The following is a 19,254-nucleotide window of genomic DNA, read 5'->3' as shown; positions in this document are numbered from 1 at the left end:
GCTCTCAAGTGAATTCCGGTCCTCGGTTGGCGTTCCACCGAACCATCACAATTGGGATGCGGCTCTGTTTCGTCCGTTTTACTTCACGATCCAAAACCTCCGCAGGTTCTTCCACGAAGTTGAGGCTCTCATTGATCTCAATCTCGTCGAGGGGGATCACGAGAGTCTCGTCAGACATACATTTCTTCAAGTTTGAGACGTGGAAGGTAGGATGTATGTTACTTAGCTCGCGGGGTAAGTTTAGTTTGTAAGCTACAGGGCCGATTCTGGCAAGAATCTTAAAAGGCCCTATGTACCTTGGGTTTAACTTTCCACGCTTCCCGAAGCGTATCGTTCCTTTCCAGGGCGAGACCTTCAGAAGGACTCGGTCTCCCACCTGGAATTCCAAGGGTTTCCTTCGTTTGTCGGCGTAGCTTTTCTGTTGATCCCTAGCGGCTTTTAGTCGTTCACGTATCTGTACAATCTTCTCGGTCGTCTCTCGAATGATCTCCGGACCAGTGAGGGCGCTGTCAGGAACCCGTCCTTTAGCTAACTGAGTGTCTCCCACCTCGGCCCAGCACAAAGGGGATCTGCACTTCCGGCCGTAGAGGGCTTCGAATGGTGCTGCCTTGATGCTCGTATGATAACTATTGTTGTAGGAAAACTCCACAAGAGGTAAGTGTGTATCCCACGATTTCCCGAAGTCGATCACACAAGCTCGCAGCATGTCTTCTAAGGTTTGGATCGTCCTCTCACTTTGTCCGTCAGTCTGCGGATGGTAGGCTGTACTCATGTCCAACCTCGTTCCTAGTGCCTCTTGTAATGATTGCCAAAATCTAGAGGTGAATCTACTATCTCTGTCTGATATAATAGATATAGGGACGCCATGCAATCACACTATTTCTTTTATATAAGTCCTAGTGAGCTTTTCCATCTTGTCCGTCTCCTTGATGGGTAGAAAGTGGGCAGACTTGGTCAACCTGTCAACGATGACCCAAATGGTATCTAATCCGCCTGCTGTCTTGGGCAGCTTGGTGGTAAAGTCCATTGTGATTCGCTCCCACTTCCATTCTGGTATTTCCGGTTGTTGGAGGAGTCCTGATGGCTTTTGACATTCGACTTTGACCTTCGCGCAAGTAAGGCACTTACTTACAAAGGTAGCGATCTCCGCTTTCATGTTCGGCCACCAGTATAGCTTTTTGAGATCCAGATACATCTTATCTGAACTCGAGTGGACGGAGTAACGAGTTTTGTGTGCTTCCCTCATAACCAAATCTCTGAAACCTCCATGGCGTGGGGTCCAGATTCGGTCCATAAAGTAATAGGCTCCGTCACCCTTAACCTCCAGGTTTTTATCCATTCCGCGCAGGAATTCTCCCGTCACGTTTCCAGGCTTTAAGGCTTCCAGCTAAGCCTCTTTGATCTGCGTGGATAGATGTGAATGTATAGTCATTGTCAATGACTTGGTCCTTCGTCCGGAATATTCCTTTCTGCTCAGGGCATCAGCTACTACGTTGGCTTTCCCCGGATGATATCTAATTTCACAGTCGTAATCGTTAAGTAACTCGACCCATTGACGCTGTCTCATGTTGAGTTCTTTTTGGTTTAGTATATGTTGGAGGCTTTTATGATCAGTGTACACCACGCTCTTCGTCCCATACAAGTAGTGTCTCCAGATTTTTAGTGCGAAGACGACCGCTCCTAACTCGAGGTCGTGAGTAGTGTAGTTCACTTCATGGTTCTTTAGCTGTCTCGAGGCATAGGCAATAACCTTGCCTCGTTGCATCAAGACACAACCGAGCCCCTGATTGGATGCATCACAGTATACGACGAAATCTTCTGTCCCTTCGGGAAGGGATAATACTGGTGCGGTGCATAGGGCTCGCTTCAAGGTCTGAAATGCCTTCTCCTGTTTCTCTTCCCAGTCGAATGATACACCCTTCTGTGTTAACATGGTGAGAGGTTTCGCAATCCGAGAGAAATTTTGGATGAATCGACGGTAGTAGCCAGCGAGGCCTAGAAATTGACGAATTTCCGTAGGCGTCTTTGGTGCTGACTAGTTCTCAATAGCTTTGATTTTGGAGGGGTCCACGTGGATTCCGTCTTCACTGACCACGTGCCCTAAGAATTCAACTCTTCGGATCCAAAACTCGCACTTAGAGAACTTCGCATACAACTTCTCGGATCGCAGCGTTTCCAGGACTAATCGTAAATGATTTCTGTGCTCTTCCTCGCTCCGAGAGTAGACGAGTATGTCGTCAATAAAGACGATGACGAACTGATCTAGATATGGACGACATACCCTATTCATCAAGTCCATGAATACTGCGGGGGCGTTAGTCAGTCCAAAGGGCATCACTACGAACTCAAAATGCCCGTAGCGGGTTCGGAAGGCTGTCTTTGAAACATCTTCCTCAAGCTCCCGTAGCTGATGATACCCCGATCTAAGATCAATCTTGGAGAAGTAACTTGCTCCTTGGAGTTGGTCGAATAGGTCGTCGATACGAGGGAGAGGATAGCGATTTTTGATTGTGAGTTTATTGAGTTCCCTATAATCGATGCACATCCGAAACGACCCATCCTTTTTCTTCACGAACAAGACCGGAGCTCCCCAAGGTGAGAAACTCGGTCTTATAAAGCCCTTGCTGAGTAGTTCGTTGAGTTGTCCAGATAGTTCTTGCATTTCGGCGGGCGCTAGATGGTAGGGCGACTTAGCCACGGGGGTAGCTCCTGGGATTAGGTCGATTCTGAATTCAACCTGTCGTTTGGGAGGTAGGCCTGGAAGATCCTCCGGGAAGACATCAGGGAAATCGCATACTACTGGAATGTCTTTTGGATCTTTCGATTTCTGGTTAGTGTCGACAACGTGAGCAAGAAAGGCGCGATATTCCTTGCGCAAGTATTTCTGAGCCTGGATACTAGAGATGATACGAAGGCTTGTACTTTGCTTATCTCCGTATATAAATAGGGTTTCGCGATTCGGAAGGTTCAGGCGAATGGCTTTGTCGGAGCATAGGATATCGGCGTAGTGAAGACTTAACCAATCCATACCAACAATGACATCGAAATTTTTGATTGAGACTGGTATAAGATCGATTAAAAAGGGGTGATCATCTAACGTGAGAGTACAGCCTATATAGATTTCATTAGAGCTTTCTGTCTTCCCATTAGCCATTTCTACGATGAATGTTTCTTTTAGTGGTTGAGGGGTTTGTTTGAGTAAGTGTTTAAAGTTTTGATTTATGAAGCTTCTTTCTGCACCACTATCGAATAAGACACAGACATAAGAGTTGTTGAGAAGAAACGTACCCATGACCACCGTGGGATCAGCTACTGCTTCATTGTGACCGATAGCGAGTAACCTTCCAGTTCCCCCAGCATTTGCAGTCTTCGGACAGTTCTTCTTAAAATGGCCCGCTTCACCGCAACCATAACAAGTTGGGGTCACTCTCGTACCAGGAACCTGTGTGATAGGTTTGGGAGGGGCCTTACAAAATCGGACAGTATGGCCCTTTCGTCCGCAGTTGGAACACTGCAATTCACGGCAAGGACCGTTGTGGTGAAAAGGGCACTTGGGACACTTAGGCAAGTTTCCACTGTAAGCCTTTGGCGGGGCTGGAGCAGCTGGTGTGGCTGGGGTGGTGGTAGCATGGACCGCCACAATTTGCTGGTCCTTGGAGGCGGTTTGAGTCTTCTAGCCTTTCTTCTTATCCCATCGTTTCCTTTTTCTGTCAGATGATCCGGATAGTGCAGTGGTTGTTGTGGTTATTGTTGCTGGAGTGGAGGAGATTTCGTGGTTGATCAGACTCTGGGCCAATTCCTTGGCGCTGTCAAAAGTGGTAGGGCGTGAAGCCAGAACATTTCCTCGATACGGGGGCACCAATCCCTAGATGTACCGTTTAATTTTCTTGCTTTCGGACGGGATCATATTAGGACACATAGCCGCCAAGTCGCAAAACCTGGCTGTGTAAGCTGCTATGTCAGTCCCCTTCATTTTGAGGTTCCAGTGTTCTTCCTCGAGCTTCTAAACTTCGCTCCTAGGGCAATACTCTCCTCTCATGAGATCCTTTAGAGTGTCCCAGCCCATGGCATTGGCTGTGACCAAGGAGAGTGCACTGACATGGCCGTTCCACCATGACAAGGCCCTATTAGTGAGGGTAGCAGTAGCGAACTTGATTTTGCTCTCCTCGGGACAAGACCACATCTCGAATACAGCTTTGGTTCTTTCGAACCATTGGGACAATGCATGAATTCCTCCGGTACCATCAAATAAAGCAGGTTTACAGTTCATGAAGTCCTTATAAGTGCATCCCTGCACCCTCTGATGGACTTCACCGAATCTGGAGTTACCTCCGCTCGCATCTCCTGAGTTCATTTGGGCCATGGCTGCTGTCACAGCCACAGTCACAGCCATTTGGAACAACACCGGATCGAACTGAGGAGGAGGAGGTGGTGGAGGAGGGGTTTGAGTTGCGGGTCTTCGTCTGCTGGGACGCTTTCGTGGAGGCATCCTTCACTGGAAGATCATAGAAATGATAGCAATAGTAAGAGCCTATTGCGAATATGAATAGATTGTTTCGTGGATTAAATCAACATAATCCAAGATCAAGATGAGAGTTATAGCAATAGAGAAATCGTCTGCCAATATACTGGTATTAATGATGCAACACAAGTTCATGAAAATTGACCTAGCAGTAGGTCTTACATCATACCATAGAGAAAATGTTGGCAGTTTAGAGGTTCAACTAGAGTACTTTTAAACTAGGAATGTTTACAGACAAGAGGCCTATGGAACATAGAGATAAAAGGCTAGTCCTTAAAACAAAAGAGTGAGGTAACTAGATATCTTCTACTGGCGACGGTTGCTTGTTGGGCGAATCCTCAGATCCGCTAGTTGACGCATAACTTCTTGAAGGTGTCGATCATGAGTCCTTTGGCGTGCTCGGAGTTCCCTAACTTCAGCTCGGGATGCAGCCAGCTGATGCTGCAGAGCCTCGTTGGTCCTCCTTGTCCTGTCCACGGCTTCTTCGAGTTGGCGGATGCGAACAGTGTTGAGGTTTGAGTTGGCATCCACTTCTACAACTCGACCAATAGCAGCTTGACTTTGCTCAACATTCCTGGCAATCCTTCGGATCATGATGGGCAGAACCCGATCCGCCGATCCTCCTTCGCTTATGTTGTAGAAGCTTCGGTCTCCATTGTAAGGCAAGGGCTGACCCTGCTCCTCGCTCCATCGATGCAAGGATATTGCCCACATAGGAGTGGGGCCCTGAAATGCCGGTCGGGGGTTAGGGTTCGGGGCTTCAGGAGGTTGGTTGTTGACTTCTGGCACGGAGCTCGAGCTATCCGACAAGCCTTCAGCATGATGATCATCCAAAGGAATAGGGTGATCGTCATCTGACTCCTCTTTGAGCCATCCTCCATTGCCCTGGTTCGGAAAGTACGGATCACCGGGTAGGTGGAAACCAGCCATGCTATCTACGCGAGAAAGGGGGAAAAGAGGATTAATAGACGTACTATTCTAAGATACTTATAGGATGAATCATTACTAGTTGACCCAATACTTGCATAGTGCATACCGATTACATGTAACCGAAGCAAGATAGTCCTTCGAATAAACCACCCTAACTTCAGACCCCCAATCAAACAAGAACAGGGAATGAAGCAAAGGCTGCAGATTCTGAGTCTATAATGCCCTAATCACATGTAATCGTGATGTATCCACTTACCAACTATTGTCCTACTAGTAACGACCCCTTTTTGTCATCACATACGTATAATCTAGAGATACAGAATACTCCTATAGTATTCTTATGGTAGCGTTATTATGATATTGTTGGTAAGTTTTAGACTTGTTGCAACATCACAACCAAACTTAGGCACATGCTAGTCACTCTCAGGAAAACGTAGTTGATCAGGCTACATCACCCTGAATGTGACTATATGTCTCTAAACCCAATTGTGCTGTCCAACAGTCTTAATACTTTCGTTTTGTTATAGGATGATACTGACTTCGGTGTTTTATAGTGATGTGTATATATATATATATATATATATATATATATATATATATATATATATATATATATATATATACTTAGTTAGATCTTTTAGATACTTAACAGTATATATTCTGGGTCAGAGTATTTTAGTCCCGAAGTGTTTATAGTTCGTATATCTTTTATAGGTTGATATACTTGATTCACTATAAACAATGCTCTGATACCAATCTGTCACACCCGAAAACCGATAACGGCGGAATACGTTTTGAGGTGGATGACGCAGTGTATGGTATCATCACAATTGCATAATAGTAAAAACAAGAAACAAACAACCATTGCATTACATAGTGAATTTAATTACAAGTATGTTTTGTAATGTTTAATAATCACCCAAAAGAAATCAAAAATAAGAGATGGGTCTTGTGTGCTCCACCTTCTCCAAAAAAGCTCCGTCTGTACCTGTCTATCTTTGACCTGAAGATACAAGTTATTTTGAAAACGAATATCAGCATAAAGCTGGTGAGTTCATAAGAGTTTAGTGTGAGTTTTTGTATACAAAGCATTAGTGCGAAAAATGTGTCATTTATATTCTTAAGTAGTAGAAACTTAGAAAATCCCATATTTTTCCAGAAAATACATTGTAAGTGACAATCTGTAAAAAAAGTATACATTCTTCATTTCTGTGAAACAGTCTATTTTAAAAGTATACTGGCAAATCTCCAAATAGTAAATATGATAGAATAGGTTAAGCCTGTAATCAGTGATAGAGGTGCAAACTTCCTTTAGTGATAGATACTTACTTACTTCGGGATGTAGTTTAGCATTTAGTGTAGTATTTTAGTGTAGTTATAGTGTATTTCTTGTATATACTAATAGTGAGGATAATAGAGGATCCCATGACCTTCCCAGTCATACACCGTATAGTGAAGTAGTGGCATCCCTGGGCCTGCACGGCGCGGACTGAAATTAACAGTCGGGATGTAATAGCGTCTGCCCTGTATAGATCTATACATGTAGTGTCGTCTCCCTATTGGAAAACTCCGGGCGTAGTGGGTAGCAAATAGAGTATCTCGTAGTGGGTTGGTGTATTATTGTTTGTTTAGTGTTTTCTCTATTGTTATAGTGTAGTAATCTTTTAGTATTGATCATAGTGTATTCTCTTACTAGTGTATCGTCTAGTAACAGTGTGTATTATAGTGTAGAGAGTAGTGACTTTAGCGAGTAGTAGTAGTAATAACATTAACTATACCTATTATAGTTAACTTAGTGTGGATGGTTCTTGACATGTTAGTGACTTTAGTATTTAGTGAAAGAAGCAACATTCGTATCCCATACTAATATACAAATTATATAACTAAGAAATCAACGACATTCGGACAAATAGCTACTACCCTACGACCACAATCAAACAAGAACAGGAAATAAGGCGAGATATTGGTCCTAAGTCCCCCAAGTCTTACTTATATAAATATATCAGAATGGTTACATTTTATAAGTAAATTGATTTAATAAAAGTATTTTCCAAAAGAACATTTAAAATTTGGCTTGCTTGTCCAAAAATAGTTTTGAAAATGTATAAATTTGTATATAAGGCATAGTGATAAATCACATGTGATTTGAACTAAGGATGGTGAATCACATGTGATTAATCCTCGTAACATTGAAAAATTGTTCCGTAAAACTTTCCATAAACATATATAAGCAACTTGTATCTCCCCCCTAAAACATTTAAAACATTTGAAAGGTTCATTAAAGGGGTATGAACTCACCTGAAATCACGTAAATCGGATGAATCGGGTAAATCGGGTGAAAGTGTCGGTTGAGCGTTTGGTACCAAATAACGACTTGAGCACCTTTTAGGACCCTAATGTCATATGAAATATGTATTTTACAAGAAGTTAATCATCTTATGCTTTTCATTATAGTATTTGGGCATTCTAGCATCGTTTTCGGGGTTTTAGGGCCTAGAAAGGGTTCCCGGGAGTGGTACAAGGCCATGAATGATTTACGGGAGGGTCCATGAGCTCACTCCCTTGGAGTTTACGGCCTAAAGGCCACCCTTTGGGAGTTTACGGCCGTAAGCCCCCTAGGCTTGGCCGTAAACTCATGTGGTACTCCAAAATGTATGTTTAAGGCCTTATTCCACTTCCTTACTTTAATGGTATGTGTTTTGGACCAAAAGGGAGGGATTTAAACTCTTAATTTGTGACATTTTTGGGGAGTTTACGGCCAAGACTTGTTCTTGGGCCGTAAACTCCATTAAATCCTTCAAGATGTATGTTTTAATGGTACAACATGTTCTCATTCACCTTAGATAAATCCTAGAAGGCCCTATAATGAGTTTTGGGACAATTTGGCATGAAATTTGGGGAGTTTACGGCCCAAGAATATCCTTGGCCGTAAACTCTTCATTTTGCCTCCAAATGTGAAGTTTAATGGTACAACATACCTCCAAAGGTCTTAGCTAAATTCCTTACATGCATTTGAGTGGTTTAGGGACTTGTTTGACACAAAAACATGGGTGTTTACGGCCCAAGCTTAGCCTTGGCCGTAAACTCCTCTTTTTGTGTTCAAATGATGTTGTTTGATGCATTTAAGCCTTCCTTGTTGTCAAGTCCAAATTACCAAACATCCTAGAAGAGTTTTTGGGGCTTTAAACAAAGATTTGTGGGGTGTTTGAGGTGTTTACGGCCTAAGCACAAGCTTGGGCCGTAAACTCCTTTTTAAGCATCAATTTCTTGTGTTTTAGTGTCCAAACTCTTCTAGGTATATGCCTTAATTAGTATACTAGCTTAAAGGAAGGAAAAACATGGTATTTGGCATGATTTTGGGGGTTTACGGCCTAAGGAGCTTCTTAGGCCGTAAACTCCTTTTTGGTCCTTGATTTCTATGATTTTGGCTTCTAAATTCAGTGAAGTATGTCTAGATTAAGATAGAGGATGAGTACTTACGTTTGGAAGTCGGAAATTATCGGTTTTGGGGTGTGACACATACCTTGTTGTTGCTTTTGATTCCTTGAAACCTTGTGAGCCTAGCATCCCAAGTGTGATGCCTCAAATGCTTCACACAACACCAAATGCTATGGAGTAAACTTGGAGAGAAACTGTAACACTCAAAAATCGGCTCTAGCCCTCAAGAATGCATGTGTGTAGCAAGTGTAACCGATTTTGGGATAACCATGAGCTTTATATAGTGTGTTGCATTAGGGTTACACCATGTAAACCCTAATGTAACATGACTCTTCATTTCCATGATCCATGGGTTAACTCCATGGAGCATCCATGGAGCATCCTATGGGTGAAACCCAACTTGATAATCCATGGAGCCTCTTAGCCCACTATATAAGTTATGGATGATTTACATAAGCAACCCATATATTTAACTAGTTATCTTTTGATCACTTAATTAATTCTAAATTAGTTCTTGATCAAACTAATTAAATAATATTATTAATATATTAGAACTTATAATATATTAATAAACCATAAGTGTTATTTCTCTCATTTAGTTTTTCCAAATGCATGGTTCCATGCAACCCAAATGGACCATGCCGGGTCGGGTCAAGTATATACTAGAAATAGTTATGAACTTAAACACCTTATCCAACACTATAGTTGCCAGTATAACTTCAAAAACTGATTAGCAAATTGTAGCTCTCAAAGCCACAGTCGAACTCTAATCTAGTCAGTTACGTGTCCTAAGATAAGTGATCATATAATCGACCATTCTACAAGATATCATGTGGACAAACGACATGGAACATAATCATTCTCATTTTCAAATACTTTGTTTCCCCATTTCTGATTTGTAATGATAAAGAACCACTAATCGAACACATCAATTTTAGTCCCTGCTGGGCCTGACACTATAAGGCAACACCAAATCATCGAGGGGCCGAATATATCGCTTTTCCCGTTAGGGTAAAAGGAACAGATATACTTTGACTTATATGGTTGTACTATTTACTCATCAAATCATTCACAACAGTACGTTTTATTACATCAAGTTACTGATGCGTTTAGACATTATCAATGCACAACCAACTTGTAAACAACAACTCATATATCTCCGTTTAAAGATTATTAGATATTATAGCAAACTATTACTATTTTTAAACCCTTAGACAATCTACAGTCCGATTCATGAAAGTATTGATTCATTGCTTAGTTCCAAAAGCATGATCGACCATGGATGTTTGAATAATCTAATTATTTGGGAAGTAAAGCTTTCAAAGTGAAACACAATAATAAACAATTGACAAAAGATAGTAAACAATACTCATAAATAATTCTCCAATACTTAATCATCAAATGTCAATTACATTAATTTGTTACAAGTTTCTAAATATGTATCTAACTACTAACACTAGTATCATCATTCAGACTAGTGCTCCTTGCATTTTAGACGTGGTTAACCCTACTCAGACCCTTTGTGAGGGGATCAACATGATTCTCTTCAGATGACAATCTCTTCATGATGAGGTGTCCTTCTTCTACTCTATGTCTGATACAATGGTATTTTTTGTCAATATGTCTCGATTTGCCATGATCTCTTGGTTCCCTTGTCAAGGCAACCACTCCTTCATTATCATAGAAAACCTCTATTGGCTCCTTTATGGCTGGCACAACTCTAAGGTCTCTGATGAAGTTCTTCTACCATATAGTCTCCTTCGATACTTTTCTTGCTGCTATGTACTCTGATTCATATGTAGAATCAGCCACAGTCTCCTATTTGGAACTTTTCCAAGTCACTGCTCCTCCATTAAGGATAAACACCTAGCCAGATTGAGAACGGAAGTTGTCACTGTCTGTTTGAAATATGAAATCACTATACCCAGTTACTCTCAAGTCATCATTGCCACCAAGCACAAGGACCTAATCCTTAGTTCTTCGCAGATACTTAAGAATATTCTTGAATGCTATCCAATGAGCTCTACCCAGATTTCGTTGATATCGGCTAACCATGCTGAAAGCAAAATCCACATCAGGGGGAGTACATGTCATAGAATATATAATCGAAACACTTTCCAATTAGTCTTTTACTCCTATTTCTCAAAATCCTTATCCTTAGAATATAGGCATCCTCTCCCAGATCCTTCATAGTGAAACACTTTCCAAACCAAGACTTAACTTCTTACAAAGTTGGAATGTCTTTTCCTATGAGAAGTATGTCATCAGCATACAATACTAGGAAGGTCACTATACCCCCACTAGCTTTAACATACACACGAGATTCATCTTCACTTTTAGAGAAGCCAAAATCTTTAACTTTCTTGTCCAAGCAAAGATTACACCTGCGAGAATCTTGTTTCAATCCATAGATTGATTTCTCAAGCTTACACACTTTATTCAGGTACTTAGCATCCACAAAAACCTATGGATGCTTCATGAAAACATCCTCATCCAACTTCCCGTTAAGGAAGGCGGTTTTGACATCCATCTGCCAAATTTCCTAGTCATGAAATGTAGTTATGGCTAGCATTACCCTAATAGATTTAATCTTAGATACTGGTGAGAAGGTCTCATCATAATTAACCCCTAGGGTTGGAGTAAAGCCCTTCAGAACTATTCGAGCCTTGAAAGTGTGTACCTTTCCATCCATGTCGGTCTTCTTCTTGAAGATCCATGTGCACCCAACTGTCTTCAGACCTGGTACATTATCAACCAAATTCCAAACTTTGTTGTCATACATGGGCTTGATCTCTCTGTCCATTACCTCTTTCCACTCGGCAGCCTTAGGGCCCGCCATTGCTTCCTTGTAGTTAGCAGGTTCATCAAAATTTACTAGTGTACTATCATTGATAAAAGTATCACCTTCTGTCGTTAAATGGAAACTATACAGCACATGAGGAACGCTACCCCTACTAGAACGCCTAGGAAGTAATGACTTTTCAATTGGTCAACTGGAATTTCTTCCTCAGGTTGAGCTCTAGCATTTTCAGAAGTTCCTTCATCATTTGACTCTTCAATTTATTCAAGATAAATTTTACTCCCACTATCCTCTTTGGACATGAGCTCTCTCTCGCGAGATACCTTCGTGCTACGAAGACTACGTTATCACTAGGTCTGTTGAAAGAATATCCAAAGGAATTTTTTGGGTAGCCGATGAATATACATCTCTCACTTCGAGGTTCAAGCTTGTTGTGAGTCTCTCATCTAACGAAAGCTTCACAACCCTAAACCTTGATATGTGCTAACAAGGGAACCTTCCTTGTCCACATCTCATGAGGTGTTTTGGAAACCTTCTTTGTTGGGACAAGAATAAGAATGTGGGCGGTAGTATCTAAGGCATACCCCTAGAATGAGATTGGAGGTGAAACTCGACTCATCATGGAACGGACCATGTCTAACAAAGTTCGATTACGCCTCTCAACCACACCATTAAGTTGTGGTGTCCTAGGAGGTGTCAATTATTAAGCTACTCCAGATTCCTTGAGGTAGTCAAGGAATTCGATACTAAGATACTCACCACCTTTATTGGATCTGAGCATCTTGATCTTCGATTGATTCTCTACTTCTTGTTTGAACTCTTTGTAGTATTTAAAGGTTTCTGACTTATGCTTGATTAAGTAGATATAGCCATATTTGCTATAATCATCAGTAAAAGTCACATAGAATCGATTTACATCCCTTTTAGTGGATATGAAGGGCCTACATACATCTATGTGTATGAGATCCAATAATCCTTCAGCTCTTTTACTAGAACTAGTGAAAGGTCATTTTGTCAGCACGTATCATCTGACCTTAAGTCAAACGATTCCAACACTCCATCCTTTTGGAGTTGGGCTTTGCGTTTCTTGTTGACATGTCCAAGACGACAATGCCACAAGCATGATTTGTCTAAACCATTAGACGAATTAATTTGTAGAACATTATTACCTAAATTGTTTACAACCATCACAGTTTCATATACACCACTACAAGGAAAAGATTCAAAGTAAAATACACCATTTTTAAAAGCAGAAATAGATCCATTCTCATTATTGAAAGAATATCTAAAACCTTGTCTATATAAAGCATGAAATGAAAAGATATTTTGTGTCATCTCTGATGAGTAGCAACAATTGTTCAAATCTAAACACAAACCACTACTAAGCACTAAGTTATAAACTCCAATCTTGGTAATAGGAGACGATCACCTATTACCCATGATCAGGTTCATTCTCTAATGCTCCACATCCTCACTTTTTCTTATCCCCTGCAAATCAGAACAAATGTGAAAACTAAATCTTGTATCAAGGACCCATGAATGAGAATATGATGAGTTTTTAGATAAGATAGTGTAAATACCTGGCAAAGTTGGCTTCACCTTGCCATCCTTTATGTCTTGCAAGTACTTAGGGCGGTTTCGTTTCCAATGACCTTTCTCGTGGCAGTAAAAGCAAATAGCCTGTTTAGGATTAGAAGCGGGAGGAGCGTCAGAACTGGATTTTCCTTTGGCTCCATTTCTTGAGGACCTAGCTTGGGACTTTCCCTTCCAATCCTGTTTAGGAGGAACTTTCCTCTTCTTCCCTTTTCCTTGCCCAATGGACAAGATAGGAGCAACAACAGGGGTGGAGGCAACACCTTTTCCCTTCATTCCTACTTCAGCAGTTCGCAGGAGGTTCTGAAGTTGAGCCATTGTGGTATCTTGGTTGTTCAAATGATAAGTTAGGTTAAAATGATCATAACAACTAGGAAATAAGTGCATGACTATATCAACAACCAATTCCTCATCAAAGTTCACATTCAACTTTAGCATGCACTCCACATATCGTGGCATTCTTTTCACATGGCTATTGACAGACTCTCCATCTTTCATCTTGTTAGTGATGAGGGACTTTACTACCTCATACTTCTCTTGACGAGCTCATTGATGGTACTTTTCCATCAAGTCCTTTTTCATCTCGTATGGCCAATAATCCTCATAAAACCTTTGGAGCTCAGGAGTCATAGTTGACAGCATGATGCATGCCACATTGGTTGCATCATTGTAGTGCTTCCTATACTTAGCTAGTTCTGCAGCAGTAGCTTTGTTCTCATTAATCTCGAGAAGTTCCTTATAAAGTACATACTCTTTGTCCTCGAAACATAGAGCCATTTTGATGTTACACATCCAATCATTATAATTGGTGCCATCTGTAACAGCCCAAAATCTCAAGTATTGTTAAATTGCATTTTGGGGGTGTTTTAAAGGGGAGACTCGACGAGTCGGAGCCAGACTCGCCGAGTAGGGTCGCAAGTTTGGACGCGGGTTCACGACTGGACTCGACGAGTCCAGGTATGGACTCGGCGAGTCGACGCTGTTCAGCGGAAACCCTAGCCGTTTCGTATTGGGTCGTATATAAGGGTTGTTATGTCGTCAATGTCCGTCTTTTGGCCGATTGAGAAGAACCCTAGTCGTTGTGGACGTCTAGAGCAGGAGAGAAAGCTTTTGGAACCTTGAAGAAGTTGTTAGGCAAGAAGAAGAAGAGTTTTTGCCAAAGGGAGATCAAGGGGATCGAGTTCTGAGGTTTGGAGACACAGAGAGGGTGTTATTCAGGTAATATTTCGGATCAATTCTGCTATAATGATGTGTACACGATTTTAGGGTTTATGAAACCCATTTGGTGATTTGATGGATTATTATATTGTTACCCAAGTGTTTGTAACCCAGTAATAGGATGGTTAGAGGTCCAGAAGGTCCCATGATTGTGTATTTCGGGACCATACGTATTTCAGGAAGCAGTTGTTCAACTGCATGGCGTGGACTCGCCGAGTCGGATGATCAGACTCGGCGAGTAGCTTGAAGATTCACTGGGACTCGCCGAGTTGTTCTTCAGACTCGGCGAGTGGAGTCGGGGTGGCCCCGCGATTCTTCCAGGAGTGACTCGTCGAGTCAAAGAGGATACTCGACGAGTAGAAGGGGAATCTTAGAGGATTGAAGGACGACCAGACTCGCCGAGTCGCCAGGGAACTCGCCGAGTCCAGTCGAGCTGACAATGGACTGTTGACCAGAGTTGACCTGTGTGTAACGTTGTAGGGTCAGTTAACGTGGGAGATAGAAGTATTAAGAAGAGATATATGATGAGACAGGGAGCTTGTAGCTCGGAGGATCAAGTGCAAGGGATTTCAGGAGTTGCTATCTTCCAGTGTCTGCGAGGTGAGTCTTCTCACTATACTGTACTCGGAAGGGTTTGATTGTGTGACCGGAAGGTCGAATATGATATGTGACCTGTATGCTATATGTGGTAAGTTATCTGTTATATGTGCTATGTATGTTATGGGCCGGAAGGCGATTATGTTATGGGCCGGAAGGCGATTATATTATGGGCCGGAAGGCATTATGTATGGGCCGGAAGGCGATATGATGTGTGATGGACCGGAAGGTCGGCATGGGTAAGGCCGGAAGGTTTACCCAGCAGGGACGGAAGTCCCCTGAGACACATGGACCGGAAGGTCGGGCCGGAAGGCGTATGTGCGTAAGGTATATTGGGGAACTCACTAAGCTTCGTGCTTACGTTGTTTATGTCATGTTGTTTCAGGTTCTTACAGTAACGCGGGATGGCAACGGTTCGATTGTACACACCGAAGAAAGAGTTGTGTTTTGGAGGATCCTGGTCTTCTGTTATAATGAAAATGAATCTATGTTTTGTAATTCGAATGTGAATAAGATTTTAAACAAGTGTTTTAATATTTAAATTGATTATTTAAATAAAAAAAATTTTGTTTTGGAAATCACGGTGTTACAAATTGGTATCAGAGCCTTGGTTTGAGGGATTCGGACGCGCCTACAGGTAAATCTGGACTCAAACTGAGGAGGTAAGAAAAAGTTTTCCAAATAAATGGTTTTCTAAAAGTGAATAAGAGTTCAAAGAGAAAGCAAGAAAGAGCAGTGTGTACAATCAGCCAGAGCCAGACGGTGATTTCCCAAAATACCCTTACTTTTGTATTATGAAATGTCTATTATGCACTTTATGAGGTATTATTGCATGCTAGAGACAGGCTAGGTAATTCACATCTTAGGACTAGAGTGGCCTGATTTGTGATGCCTTAGTCTAGGGTTTGCTGTTATATGTGCGTTATGCTTTTGTGTGTATGTGATGAGTGAGAGTATCTAGTTAGAACGCACAAGGGGTAAAGCTACGGGGTACAGAGGTACTTCCGAGGATGAGCCGAGAAGGTGGAGCTACCACAGATGGGGAGTCCTATGTATGCTTCAATGCTCGAATGCTGCTTGCTTTGTGCTTTGTGGAGTTATCGATGATGGGAGTCAGCTACCAAGTGAGTATGACGATACTCAGGAGGTAGAGGGCTGGCATCATTAGGAACTCTTCAGCAGCTGATAGCAAAGAAGTGGGAGGACAACAGAAGGGACTAGGGAGTAAACCTAGCCAGATGAGTGCGCTGGTAGAGTAGAGGATTTCGCTGGAAAGCGAGCACGCGCGATGAGATGGGTGAAAGAGCAGGTTTATCAGCTACTTAGGAACTCTGGGATGGTCCGTGTGGAAAGTATGGGTAGATGTGGCAGGTAGTATGGGCCCGTACTACTGAAAGCAGAGGACCCATACTTGATACAGGGGGCATTTTGAAGGTCCTAAGGAACAGATTGAGGAGTGATGTTATGGTTCGAATACCATACATCGGAGCGGATACAGAGTGATGTTATGGTCAGGGCACAATACATCGGAACAGTTTGAGATAGATGTTGTGGTTCGAGTGCTATACATTGGAGCAAATTGAGGAGTGGTGCTATGGTTCAGGTACCATACACCGAAGCATGTTGAGGAGGGATGTCATGGGATGAGTACCATGGTTCGTAGTGGATGATGCTTGTGACTATCTTGTTATCCGGTTATCGATCGGACGAGCACGAGCGAGCGGGATGCGAGGATTCGCGAGATCCGGCGTGATGAGGTTGCTGCATTGTTGCGGGCTGAGTCGCCAGAATTGTTTGGGTCGATCAGGACCACTATGATTGAAGTAGTTTGATGAGCGATATGCGGCTTTCGCAGAGACGGCTGCCGCGGCTGTTACAGCGGCTGTAGCAACGGCAAAGAAAGGGGCTAGTCGGGGTCTTCAGTATCGGGATTTCTATTATGCGAAGCCTCCCACATTCGATGGAGTTCAGGACTCGATTGTTGCTACGAGATGGTTATCGGACATGGAGGGGTGTTCCTCCACGAGTTATGCCCTGCTGATCAGAGGGTGGGGTGTGCTCTGAACCTGTTGAGGCTCGGGGCGAAGGATTGGTGGAGATTGACCACGAGGTCATTTTCCGATGCGCGGAGGGCTGCGGTTTCATGGGATCAATCCAGAGGGATGTTCAGTACTCGCTATGTTCCGCGGGATGAAAAGGAGAAATTGGCTCGGAAGTTCCTTAAGCTGAAGCAGGATTTGGAGTCGATGACTGAGAGCACCGAGATGTTTATTGAGAGGGCGATGTTTTGCCCTGAGTTCGCTTCGGAGCAGGCTCAGATGTCCCGATATCCGAGTACGCTCAAGGGGGGGTATCAGACAGTTCGTGCCTGCGCAGAGGCGCGAGACCGTGTTGGTATCGCAGGAGGCCGCCATGTGGCGTGAGTTAGAGGTTGAGTTGCAGTTGCGTGAGATGAGGCAGGCCCCGATGCAGTCGCAGTCGGCGCCGAGACGGTCCATGGCCGTAGACGTTAGAATGGGGGATCGGAGTGGTCACACTTGTGGGAAGTGTGAGAGAGATGGCACCGGAGCTTGTTGGCCCAGTGGTGCATACCGCAAGTGCGGAAAGGAGGGGCACTGTGCACGGGATAGTTGGCAGTCAGTGCCAAATTCGGGATTTGAGGAGGACAGGATGAAGCGGAGCCCCAGAGGGCTCAGGGTCGTGTTTATCTGTGTGCGACAGAGGGAGACAGAGCAGTGCTGGAGGCAGCTGCGGGTATGATGCTCTCTTGATGTCTTGATTAGCTTGCGTTGATTGTGGCGTATTGTTTGTGCTGGTGTCTGGTGTGGATTTCGATGCGGTATTCGTTGTTTCGCGGGTTTGGCATGGTTATGGATTGGTGCCTCAGGTTTTCGCTTGGCATTCGTTGTTCCCTGATGGTTTAGTATGATTATAGTTTGGTGTTTTGGTGCCGGTAGCCTTGTGCGGTTTTCGATGTGGTGTTCATCCTTTGGGCAGTTTGTGAGTTTGGTTATGGGTTATCGTCGAGGATTCCGTTGGTTATCGTTCGTGGGGGTTGTTAGGGGAGACGCGGCACTGGGTTGATTGTCGGGTAGCATCTACAGTCGGGGAGTGGATGGTTGAAGGGCTAGATTCTTGTGAGTGGGTTGATCAGGGAGGAGGTGTGTTTTGCTGAGGGTTGCTTGTGCTTGTGGGAAGCAGTCAGTGTGTAATTGTTCTCTTTGTACAGGATTGTTCTGTAAGGTCGTTAATGACGACCGGTGGCAGTCAGTCAGTGCTTTAGTGGGGGAGAATTGTAAAATTCTCCGGGAGATCGATGAGTATGTAAGGGTGCTTAGCTGTTGGGATTCAGCAGCGTTTGTCAGCGCAAAGTATAGGCCGACGAGAGCGAGTGCTGAGTGTGCGGGGCGAGATACAGACCTAGGGCATTTGATTGTGGAGGCCTGAGAGGAGGTCGGGATCAAGCTTGAGTAAGTAATCGGAATTTTGCGATCAGAGTATGGGTACGTTTGAGGTACGTGATGGGTTGTACTGCATTAATTCCACGGGATTATGTTGTGCATGTTTCTAGAGCTGGAACCGGAAGGTTCCCAGAGTTAGAACCTGAGGGTTCGCAGAGTTTGGGTGTACGGACCCACAGAGATATAGCCTCGAGTGGCTAGTATGTGTTATGAGAGTCGGTCCAGTCATACTGGAGACTCTGTTGGTATTGCTGGATTAGCTTATGTTGCAGTGTGATTGCATTGGAAGGTCTGGCCCCGGGTTATTGATCTTGTTTAGCGGAGGCCGTGATTTTGATGAGTGGAGAGAGTGCGTGGGATTGAGAGCCCCTGCAATGAGAACCAGAGTATGTGAATAGCAGTTACGCAAAAAGGGTGGTGTCGCTTGGGGCGAGCACCGTGGCACCGGTTGGAGTGGCATTATGTTCAAGAGAGTTCCGTGGAAAAGGAAAAGAGGAGGGTATGTAACTCCGAAGGGGGTGCAAGTTCACGAAAGTGAAAGCTGCAGAGCAGAGTTATGGTTAGAGTATTTCGAGTATGGTTTTGAGCATCGTGTTCGCGGCAGTGGAGTAGGAACCCATCCGGTTGGGATGACTGTTGAGGCTCAGAAGGGATGCATGGAGAGAGAAAATCTTAAATTCTCAGTGTGAATCTGA

Source organism: Lactuca sativa, chromosome 5 (genome assembly GCF_002870075.4).
Source record: "Lactuca sativa cultivar Salinas chromosome 5, Lsat_Salinas_v11, whole genome shotgun sequence".
Taxonomy (NCBI): domain Eukaryota; kingdom Viridiplantae; phylum Streptophyta; class Magnoliopsida; order Asterales; family Asteraceae; genus Lactuca; species Lactuca sativa.
The sequence above is the reverse complement of the archived record's forward strand: the minus strand, read 5'-3'. Positions refer to the sequence as shown.